The 12,594-nt window shown below is 43.8% G+C and overlaps 1 protein-coding gene across 2 annotated transcripts in view; it reads right to left on the minus strand.

The window, feature by feature from the left end:
• GTF2I (general transcription factor IIi) overlaps positions 1-12,594 on the minus strand; it is a 456,346-nt gene that overhangs the window by 94,315 nt on the left and 349,437 nt on the right. The window lies entirely within an intron of this gene.

The following is a 12,594-nucleotide window of genomic DNA, read 5'->3' on the forward strand; positions in this document are numbered from 1 at the left end:
CCACATTAACATATTCCTATAGTATATTCATAAGGAGTATACTGAACTGCGTGTTAAATACACAGGTTCTCGTGCATAATTCAAGTTTGCTGAAGCCTTGCAAAAACTCACATAGCACTTACAAATGACTTTTCTAAACAATGCTAGTCTTATGCTCCACAAAACACACTCCTACCTTACAGCTTAGAAATGAAAACTTAAGTCTTTGGAACCTTTCCTTTTACAGTGTTAGTTCCTCAAAATGTAGTCAACAATAGAAGACACTTAAAGGAACACTGAACCCAAATTTTTTGTGTGATTCAGATAGAGCATGCAATTTTAAGCAACTTTCTAATTTAATCCTATTATCAAATTTTCATCATTCTCTTGGTATCTTTATTTGAAATGCAAGAATGTAAGTTTAGATGCCGGCCCATTTTTGGTGAACACACTGTGTTGTTCTTGCTGATTGGCGGATACATTCACCCACCAATAAACAAGTGCTTTCCATGGTATTGAACCAAAAAAATAGCTTAGATGCCTTCTTTTTCAAATAAAAAAAGCAAGAGAACAAAGAAAAATTGATAATAGGAGTAAATTAGAAAGTTGCTTAAATGTGCATGCTCTATCTGAATCATGAAAGAAAACATTTGGGTTCAGTGTCTCTTTAAAGAGGGAAACAAAATCAAAGAAGTGAATATAATATAAGAAATATGTGTGTGTGTGTAATTTTGAATAGTTGTTAATAAAAAGAATGAAGATTTAAAAATAATTGTGTTATTGTAATTTGTGTTTCCCACTGAAGCTTAAAAAACAGAATTTATGCTTACCTGATAAATTACTTTCTCCAACGGTGTGTCCGGTCCACGGCGTCATCCTTACTTGTGGGAATATCTTTTCCCCAACAGGAAATGGCAAAGAGTCCCAGCAAAGCTGGCCATATAGTCCCTCCTAGGCTCCGCCCACCCCAGTCATTCGACCGACGGACAGGAGGAAATATATAGGAGAAACCATATGGTACCGTGGTGACTGTAGTTAGAGAAAATAATTCATCAGACCTGATTAAAAAACCAGGGCGGGCCGTGGACCGGACACACCGTTGGAGAAAGTAATTTATCAGGTAAGCATAAATTCTTTTTACTCCAACATTGGTGTGTCCGGTCCACGGCGTCATCCTTACTTGTGGGAACCAATACCAAAGCTTTAGGACACGGATGAAGGGAGGGAGCAAATCAGGTTACCTAAACGGAAGGCACCACGGCTTGCAAAACCTTTCTCCCAAAAATAGCCTCCGAAGAAGCAAAAGTATCAAATTTGTAAAATTTGGCAAAAGTGTGCAGTGAAGACCAAGTCGCTGCCTTACATATCTGGTCAACAGAAGCCTCGTTCTTGAAGGCCCATGTGGAAGCCACAGCCCTAGTGGAGTGAGCTGTGATTCTTTCAGGAGGCTGCCGTCCGGCAGTCTCATAAGCCAATCGGATGATGCTTTTAAGCCAAAAGGAAAGAGAGGTAGAAGTCGCTTTTTGACCTCTCCTTTTACCAGAATAGACAACAAACAAAGAAGATGTTTGTCTGAAATCTTTTGTAGCCTCTAAATAGAATTTTAGAGCACGGACTACGTCCAAATTGTGTAACAAACGTTCCTTCTTTGAAACTGGATTCGGACATAAAGAAGGTACAACTATCTCCTGGTTAATATTCTTGTTAGAAACAACCTTTGGAAGAAAACCAGGCTTAGTACGCAAAACCACCTTATCTGCATGGAACACCAGATAGGGCGGAGAACACTGCAGAGCAGATAACTCTGAAACTCTTCTAGCAGAAGAAATAGCAACCAAAAACAAAACTTTCCAAGATAGTAACTTAAAGGGACAGTTCACCCAAAAATTGTTTTATTTTTATTTTAAAGCTTTTAATAATGTAAGTATGCTAGTCTGAAAAAACAGAATTTATGTTTACCTGATAAATTACTTTCTCCAACGGTGTGTCCGGTCCACGGCGTCATCCTTACTTGTGGGATATTCTCTTCCCCAACAGGAAATGGCAAAGAGCCCAGCAAAGCTGGTCACATGATCCCTCCTAGGCTCCGCCTACCCCAGTCATTCGACCAACGTTAAGGAGGAATATTTGCATAGGAGAAACCATATGGTACCGTGGTGACTGTAGTTAAAGAAAATAAATTATCAGACCTGATTAAAAAAACCAGGGCGGGCCGTGGACCGGACACACCGTTGGAGAAAGTAATTTATCAGGTAAACATAAATTCTGTTTTCTCCAACATAGGTGTGTCCGGTCCACGGCGTCATCCTTACTTGTGGGAACCAATACCAAAGCTTTAGGACACGGATGAAGGGAGGGAGCAAATCAGGTCACCTAAATGGAAGGCACCACGGCTTGCAAAACCTTTCTCCCAAAAATAGCCTCAGAAGAAGCAAAAGTATCAAACTTGTAAAATTTGGTAAAAGTGTGCAGTGAAGACCAAGTCGCTGCCCTACATATCTGATCAACAGAAGCCTCGTTCTTGAAGGCCCATGTGGAAGCCACAGCCCTAGTGGAATGAGCTGTGATTCTTTCGGGAGGCTGCCGTCCGGCAGTCTCGTAAGCCAATCTGATGATGCTTTTAATCCAAAAAGAGAGAGAGGTAGAAGTTGCTTTTTTACCTCTCCTTTTACCGGAATAAACAACAAACAAGGAAGATGTTTGTCTAAAATCCTTTGTAGCATCTAAATAGAATTTTAGAGCGCGAACAACATCCAAATTGTGCAACAAACGTTCCTTCTTTGAAACTGGTTTCGGACACAGAGAAGGTACGATAATCTCCTGGTTAATGTTTTTGTTAGAAACAACTTTTGGAAGAAAACCAGGTTTAGTACGTAAAACCACCTTATCTGCATGGAACACCAGATAAGGAGGAGAACACTGCAGAGCAGATAATTCTGAAACTCTTCTAGCAGAAGAAATTGCAACTAAAAACAAAACTTTCCAAGATAATAACTTAATATCAACGGAATGCAAGGGTTCAAACGGAACCCCCTGAAGAACTGAAAGAACTAAATTGAGACTCCAAGGAGGAGTCAAAGGTTTGTAAACAGGCTTAATTCTAACCAGAGCCTGAACAAAGGCTTGAACATCTGGCACAGCGGCCAGCTTTTTGTGAAGTAACACAGACAAGGCAGAAATCTGTCCCTTCAGGGAACTTGCAGATAATCCTTTTTCCAATCCTTCTTGAAGGAAGGATAGAATCCTAGGAATCTTAACCTTGTCCCAAGGGAATCCTTTAGATTCACACCAACAGATATATTTTTTCCAAATTTTGTGGTAAATCTTTCTAGTTACAGGCTTTCTGGCCTGAACAAGAGTATCGATAACAGAATCTGAGAATCCTCGCTTCGATAAGATCAAGCGTTCAATCTCCAAGCAGTCAGCTGGAGTGAAACCAGATTCGGATGTTCGAACGGACCCTGAACAAGAAGGTCTCGTCTCAAAGGTAGCTTCCAAGGAGGAGCCGATGACATATTCACCAGATCTGCGTACCAAGTCCTGCGTGGCCACGCAGGAGCTATCAAGATCACCGACGCCCTCTCCTGATTGATCCTGGCTACCAGCCTGGGGATGAGAGGAAACGGCGGGAACACATAAGCTAGTTTGAAGGTCCAAGGTGCTACTAGTGCATCCACTAGAGCCGCCTTGGGATCCCTGGATCTGGACCCGTAGCAAGGAACTTTGAAGTTCTGACGAGAGGCCATCAGATCCATGTCTGGAATGCCCCACAGCTGAGTGACTTGGGCAAAGATTTCCGGATGGAGTTCCCACTCCCCCGGATGCAATGTCTGACGACTCAGAAAATCCGCTTCCCAATTTTCCACTCCTGGGATGTGGATAGCAGACAGGTGGCAGGAGTGAGACTCCGCCCATAGAATGATTTTGGTCACTTCTTCCATCGCCAGGGAACTCCTTGTTCCCCCCTGATGGTTGATGTACGCAACAGTTGTCATGTTGTCTGATTGAAACCGTATGAACTTGGCCCTCGCTAGCTGAGGCCAAGCCTTGAGAGCATTGAATATCGCTCTCAGTTCCAGAATATTTATCGGTAGAAGAGATTCTTCCCGAGACCAAAGACCCTGAGCTTTCAGGGATCCCCAGACCGCGCCCCAGCCCATCAGACTGGCGTCGGTCGTGACAATGACCCACTCTGGTCTGCGGAATGTCATCCCTCGTGACAGGTTGTCCAGGGACAGCCACCAACGGAGTGAGTCTCTGGTCCTCTGATTTACTTGTATCTTCGGAGACAAGTCTGTATAGTCCCCATTCCACTGACTGAGCATGCACAGTTGTAATGGTCTTAGATGAATGCGTGCAAAAGGAACTATGTCCATTGCCGCTACCATCAACCCGATCACTTCCATGCACTGAGCTATGGAAGGAAGAGGAACGGAATGGAGTATCCGACAAGAGTCTAGAAGTTTTGTTTTTCTGGCCTCTGTCAGAAAAATCCTCATTTCTAAGGAGTCTATTATTGTTCCCAAGAAGGGAACCCTTGTTGACGGAGATAGAGAACTCTTTTCCACGTTCACTTTCCATCCGTGAGATCTGAGAAAGGCCAGGACAATGTCCGTGTGAGCCTTTGCTTGAGGAAGGGACGACGCTTGAATCAGAATGTCGTCCAAGTAAGGTACTACAGCAATGCCCCTTGGTCTTAGCACAGCTAGAAGGGACCCTAGTACCTTTGTGAAAATCCTTGGAGCAGTGGCTAATCCGAAAGGAAGCGCCACGAACTGGTAATGTTTGTCCAGGAATGCGAACCTCAGGAACCGATGATGTTCCTTGTGGATAGGAATATGTAGATACGCATCCTTTAAATCCACCGTGGTCATGAATTGACCTTCCTGGATGGAAGGAAGAATAGTTCGAATGGTTTCCATCTTGAACGATGGAACCTTGAGAAACTTGTTTAAGATCTTGAGATCTAAGATTGGTCTGAACGTTCCCTCTTTTTTGGGAACTATAAACAGATTGGAGTAGAACCCCATCCCTTGTTCTCTTAATGGAACGGGATGAATCACTCCCATTTTTAACAGGTCTTCTACACAATGTAAGAATGCCTGTCTTTTTATGTGGTCTGAAGACAACTGAGACCTGTGGAACCTCCCCCTTGGGGGAAGTCCCTTGAATTCCAGAAGATAACCTTGGGAGACTATTTCTAGCGCCCAAGGATCCAGAACATCTCTTGCCCAAGCCTGAGCGAAGAGAGAGAGTCTGCCCCCCACCAGATCCGGTCCCGGATCGGGGGCCAACATTTCATGCTGTCTTTGTAGCAGTGGCAGGTTTCTTGGCCTGCTTTCCCTTGTTCCAGCCTTGCATTGGTCTCCAAGCTGGCTTGGCTTGAGAAGTATTACCCTCTTGCTTAGAGGACGTAGCACTTTGGGCTGGTCCGTTTCTACGAAAGGGACGAAAATTAGGTTTATTTTTTGCCTTGAAAGGCCGATCCTGAGGAAGGGCGTGGCCCTTACCCCCAGTGATATCCGAGATAATCTCTTTCAAGTCAGGGCCAAACAAGTAGCTTGTTCTTGGAAGACGCATCAGCCGACCAAGATTTCAACCAAAGCGCTCTGCGCGCCACAATAGCAAACCCAGAATTCTTAGCCGCTAACCTAGCCAATTGCAAAGTGGCGTCTAGGGTGAAAGAATTAGCCAATTTGAGAGCATTGATTCTGTCCATAATCTCCTCATAAGGAGGAGAATCACTGTCGACCGCCTTTATCAGCTCATCGAACCAGAAACATGCGGCTGTAGCGACAGGGACAATGCATGAAATTGGTTGTAGAAGGTAACCCTGCTGAACAAACATCTTTTTAAGCAAACCTTCTAATTTTTTATCCATAGGATCTTTGAAAGCACAACTATCCTCTATGGGTATAGTGGTGCGTTTGTTTAAAGTGGAAACCGCTCCCTCGACCTTGGGGACTGTCTGCCATAAGTCCTTTCTGGGGTCGACCATAGGAAACAATTTTTTAAATATGGGGGGAGGGACGAAAGGAATACTAGGGCCTTTCCCATTCTTTATTAACAATGTCCGCCACCCGCTTGGGTATAGGAAAAGCTTCTGGGAGCCCCGGCACCTCTAGGAACTTGTCCATTTTACATAGTTTCTCTGGGATGACCAACTTGTCACAATCATCCAGAGTGGATAATACCTCCTTAAGCAGAATGCGGAGATGTTCCAACTTAAATTTAAATGCAATCACATCAGGTTCAGCTTGTTGAGAAATGTTCCCTGAATCAGTAATTTCTCCCTCAGACAAAACCTCCCTGGCCCCATCAGACTGAGTTAGGGGCCCTTCAGAAATATTAATATCAGCGTCGTCATGCTCTTCAGTATCTAAAACAGAGCAGTCGCGCTTACGCTGATAAGTGTTCATTTTGGCTAAAATGTTTTTGACAGAATTATCCATTACAGCCGTTAATTGTTGCATAGTAAGGAGTATTGGCGCGCTAGATGTACTAGGGGCCTCCTGAGTGGGCAAGACTCGTGTAGACGAAGGAGGGAATGATGCAGTACCATGCTTACTCCCCTCACTTGAGGAATCATCTTGGGCATCATTGTCATTGTCACATAAATCACATTTATTTAAATGAATAGGAATTCTGGCTTCCCCACATTCAGAACACAGTCTATCTGGTAGTTCAGACATGTTAAACAGGCATAAACTTGATAACAAGTACAAAAAACGTTTTAAAATAAAACCGTTACTGTCACTTTAAATTTTAAACTGAACACACTTTATTACTGCAAATGCGAAAAAACATGAAGGAATTGTTCAAAATTTACCAAATTTTCACCACAGTGTCTTAAAGCCTTAAAAGTATTGCACACCAAATTTGGAAGCTTTAACCCTTAAAATAACGGAACCGGAGCCGTTTTGAACTTTAACCCCTTTACAGTCCCTGGTATCTGCTTTGCTGAGACCCAACCAAGCCCCAAGGGGAATACGATACCAAATGACGCCTTCAGAAAGTCTTTTCTAAGTATCAGAGCTCCTCTCACATGCGACTGCATGCCATGCCTCTCAAAAACAAGTGCGCAACACCGGCGCGAAAATGAGGCTCTGCCTATGCTTTGGGAAAGCCCCTAAAGAATAAGGTGTCTAAAACAGTGCCTGCCGATATTATTATATCAAAATACCCAGATAAAATGATTCCTCAAGGCTAAATATGTGTTAATAATCAATCGATTTAGCCCAAAAAAAGTCTACAGTCTTAATAAGCCCTTTTTGAAGCCCTTATTTACAATCGTAATAAACATGGCTTACCGGATCCCAGAGGGAAAATGACAGCTTCCAGCATTACATCGTCTTGTTAGAATGTGTCATACCTCAAGCAGCAAGAGACTGCTCACTGTTCCCCCAACTGAAGTTAATTGCTCTCAACAGTCCTGTGTGGAACAGCCATGGATTTTAGTGACGGTTGCTAAAATCATTTTCCTCATACAAACAGAAATCTTCATCTCTTTTCTGTTTCTGAGTAAATAGTACATACCAGCACTATTTCAAAATAACAAACTCTTGATTGAATAATAAAAACTACAGTTAAACACTAAAAAACTCTAAGCCATCTCCGTGGAGATGTTGCCTGTACAACGGCAAAGAGAATGACTGGGGAAGGCGGAGCCTAGGAGGGATCATGTGACCAGCTTTGCTGGGCTCTTTGCCATTTCCTGTTGGGGAAGAGAATATCCCACAAGTAAGGATGACGCCGTGGACCGGACACACCTATGTTGGAGAAACTAAATGCACATTATTATCATCAGAGAGTTTTTCTATTTTTAGTATAGCGATTTTAAACAGGCTGGTTTATACCCTGTTTTACCTTTTTGATACGTGCGTTTAGCCGATGTTGCTTCCCAGTTCCGACCCCCCTTCTCTGATGACGTAATCACAAGTGTGAACACAGACGAGCACTAAATAAAAGCGCGTCCGTGTTCTTCATTCCACTTAGAATTTTGCTCGTGTCCAGACTCCTATTATTTGCGCAGTCTCAGAAGGCATCATCGCTCTACCGAAGGTAAGACTATCCCACAGATCACTGACAGCTATGAACAACATTCTCAGCGCATAGTCACATAATAGTTATGCAATGTAACAAATCCATTTGCTAATGAAAAACTCACATTGCAGCTTATCCCTCCGTTAGTAACCTCTCACATTGCAGCCTATCCCTCCGTTAGTAACCTCTCACATTGCAGCTTATCCCTCCGTTAGTAACCTCTCACATTGCAGCTTATCCCTCCGTTAGTAACCTCTCACATTGCAGCTTATCCCTCCGTTAGTAACCTCTCACATTGCAGCTTATCCCTCCGTTAGTAACCTCTCACATTGCAGTTTATCCCTCCGTTACTAACCTGTAACGCATGCAGCCTTGTTTCTGACAGTTAGACAATTAGATGACCACTTGCTTAGGGAACCCTCAGATGACATATTAGCTCTCACATTCCCTCCCATAACTAACCTGTAACGTATACAGCCTTGTTTCTGACAGTTAGACAATTAGATGACCGTTTGCTTAGGAAAGCCTCAGATGACATATTAGCTCTCACATTCCCTCCTGTAACGCATACAGCTTTGTTTCTGACAGTTAGACAATGTAATGACCACTTGCTTAGGAAACCCTCAGATGACATAGAAACCCTTCTGATGAACAGTCAGATCTCACATTCCAGCCTATGCCTCACATTGCAGGATATCCCTCCCGTAACTAAACTCTCCCATTGCCGGTTATCTCTCACGTAACTGACAGCTCACATTCCAGGTTATGTCTCATGTAACACATACAGCCTTCTGCAAAGCAGTGTGTGCTTTATCCCTGTGTAATGTAACTAAGACATACAGGTCAGTGTCAAGAGTGCATGGGATAAGTAATGTGCAAAACAGAGCAACATAAATAACATTGAAGCAATTGATGAAAATTTATGTTACTTGGTTTTGTGTTTCTTGCAATCTGCTTTCCCATAATACTAACACTCTTTGAGTACTGGATTGCAATGCTCTTGACACTGACCTGTATGTCTTAGTTACATTACACAGGGATAAAGCACACACTGCTTTGCAGAAGGCTGTATGTGTTACATGAGACATAACCTGGAATGTGAGCTGTCAGTTACGTGAGAGATAACCGGCAATGGGAGAGTTTAGTTACGGGAGGGATATCCTGCAATGTGAGGCATAGGCTGGAATGTGAGATCTGACTGTTCATCAGAAGGTTTTCTATGTCATCTGAGGGTTTCCTAAGCAAGTGGTCATTACATTGTCTAACTGTCAGAAACAAAGCTGTATGCGTTACAGGAGGGAATGTGAGAGCTAATATGTCATCTGAGGCTTTCCTAAGCAAACGGTCATCTAATTGTCTAACTGTCAGAAACAAGGCTGTATGCGTTACAGGTTAGTTATGGGAGGGAATGTGAGAGCTAATATGTCATCTGAGGGTTTCCTAAGCAAGTGGTCATTACATTGTCTGTCAGAAACAAGGCTGTATACGTTACAGGTTAGTTATGGGAGGGAATGTGAGAGCTAATATGTCATCTGAGGCTTTCCTAAGCAAGTGGTCATTACATTGTCTAACTGTCAGAAACAAGGCTGTATGCGTTACAGGTTAGTTATGGGAGGGAATGTGAGAGCTAATATGTCATCTGAGGGTTCCCTAAGCAAATGGTCGTTACATTGTCTGTCAGAAACAAGGCTGTATGCGTTACAGGTTAGTTATGGGAGGGAATGTGAGAGCTAATATGTCATCTGAGGGTTCCCTAAGCAAATGGTCATCTAATTGTCTAACTGTCAGAAACAAGGCTGTATGCGTTACAGGTTAGTAACGGAGGGATAAACTGCAATGTGAGAGGTTTGTAACGGAGGGATAAGCTGCAATGTGAGAGGTTTGTAACGGAGGGATAGGCTGCAATGTGAGAGGTTTGTAACGGAGGGATAAACTGCAATGTGAGAGGTTTGTAACGGAGGGATAGGCTGCAATGTGAGAGGTTTGTAACGGAGGGATAGGCTGCAATGTGAGAGGTTTGTAACGGAGGGATAGGCTGCAATGGAGAGGTTTGTAACGGAGGGATAGGCTGCAATGGAGAGGTTTGTAACAGAGGGATAGGCTGCAAAGTGAGAGGTTTGTAACGGAGGGATAGGCTGCAATGGAGAGGTTTGTAACAGAGGGATAGGCTGCAATGTGAGAGGTTTGTAACGGAGGGATAGGCTGCAATGGAGAGGTTAGTAACGGAGGGATAGGCTGCAATGGAGAGGTTACTAACGGAGGGATAAGCTGCAATGTGAGAGGTTTGTAACGGAGGGATAGGCTGCAATAGAGAGGTTTGTAACGGAGGGATAGGCTGCAATAGAGAGGTTTGTAACGGAGGGATAGGCTGCAATGTGAGAGGTTTGTAACGGAGGGATAGGCTGCAATGGAGAGGTTAGTAACGGAGGGATAGGCTGCAATGGAGAGGTTACTAATGGAGGGATAAGCTGCAATGTGAGAGGTTTGTAACGGAGGGATAGGCTGCAATGTGAGAGGTTTGTAACGGAGGGATAGGCTGCAATGTGAGAGGTTTGTAACGGAGGGATAGGCTGCAATGGAGAGGTTTGTAACGGAGGGATAGGCTGCAATGTGAGAGGTTACTAACGGAGGGATAGGCTGCAATGGAGAGGTTACTAACGGAAGGGATAGGCTGCAATGGAGAGGTTACTAACGGAGGGATAAGCTGCAATGTGAGTTTTTCTTTAGCAAATGGGTATGTTACATTGCATAACTATTAGAAACAAGTATCCGTGGCAAAATGTGACTATGCGCTCTGAATTTTGGAGTTAGTTTGTATGTGGGAAGCTACAATGAACTTGGATTGCGGTGCACGCGCTTCTCTGCAATGGAGCATGCGGAGTAGAGAGAATAGCTATTTTGCATAGAATTGAATAAAATTATTTGATAGGTCACAGGGCGGGTAAAGAAAGTTTCGTAAGCACAACCCTTTTATCTGGGTGTTCCAGTGTCGTGGAGCTTCAACACAAAGAAGCTGATTAAAAAGGTAAAAAATATATATATTACACAGAACATAATTTGTTAGTGTTCTCTGTTCCTTTACTTGCTAATGTAATATTGCTGATAATGAGTTTTTGTACTTTGAGTGAACTGGTCCTTTAATATCTATGGAATGTAAAGGTTCAAACGGAACCCCTTGAAGAACTGAAAGAACTAGATTTAGACTCCAGGGAGGAGTCAAAGGTCTGTAAACAGGCTTGATCCTAACCAGAGCCTGAACAAATGCTTGAACATCTGGCACAGCTGCCAGTCTTTTGTGTAGTAAGACAGATAAAGCAGAGATCTGTCCCTTTAGAGAACTTGCAGATAATCCTTTCTCCAAACCTTCTTGTAGAAAGGAGAGAATCTTAGGAATTTTTATCTTATTCCATGGGAATCCTTTGGATTCACACCAACAGATATATCTTTTCCATATTTTATGGTAAATCTTTCTAGTTACCGGTTTTCTGGCCTGAACCAGAGTATCTATCACAAAATCTGAAAACCCACGCTTTGATAGAATCAAGCGTTCAATCTCCAAGCCGTCAGCTGGAGGGAGACCAGATTTGGATGTTCGAATGGACCCTGAACAAGAAGGTCCTGTCTCAAAGGTAGCTTCCATGGTGGAACCGATGACATATTCACCAGGTCTGCATACCAAGTCCTGCTTGGCCACGCAGGAGCTATCAAGATCACCGAGGCCCTCTCCTGTTTGATCCTGGCTACCAGCCTGGGAATGAGAGGAAACGGTGGAAATACATAAGCTAGGTTGAAGGTCCAAGGTGCTACTAGTGCATCTACTAGAGTCGCCTTGGGATCCCTGGATCTGGACCCGTAGCAAGGAACCTTGAAGTTCTGACGAGACGCCATCAGATCCATGTCTGGAATGCCCCATAATTGAGTTAGTTGGGCAAAGATCTCCGGGTGGAGTTCCCACTCCCCCGGATGGAATGTCTGACGACTCAGATAATCCGCTTCCCAGTTTTCCACACCTGGGATGTGGATCGCAGATAGGTGGCAGGAGTGATCCTCCGCCCATTGAATTATTTTGGTCACTTCTTTCATCGCCAGGGAACTCCTTGTTCCCCCCTGATGATTGATATACACAACAGTCGTCATGTTGTCTGATTGGAATCTTATGAATCTGGCCTTTGCTAGCTGAGGCCAAGCCCTGAGAGCATTGAAGATCGTTCTTAGTTCCAGAATGTTTATCGGGAGAAGAGACTCTTCCCGAGACCATAGTCCCTGAGCTCTCAGGGATTCCCAGACCGCACCCCAGCCCACTAGACTGGCGTCGGTCGTGACAATGACCCACTCTGGTCTGCGGAAGCTCATTCCCTGGGATAGATGGTCCAGGGTCAGCCACCAACGGAGTGAATCTCTGGTCTTCTGATCTACTTGAATCATTGGAGACAAGTCTGTATAGTCCCCATTCCACTGTTTGAGCATGCACAGTTGTAATGGTCTTAGATGAATTCGTGCAAAAGGAACTATGTCCATTGCTGCAACCATCAACCCTACTACTTCCATGCACTGCACTATGGAAGGACGTGG

Source organism: Bombina bombina, chromosome 3 (genome assembly GCF_027579735.1).
Source record: "Bombina bombina isolate aBomBom1 chromosome 3, aBomBom1.pri, whole genome shotgun sequence".
Lineage (NCBI taxonomy): Eukaryota > Metazoa > Chordata > Amphibia > Anura > Bombinatoridae > Bombina > Bombina bombina.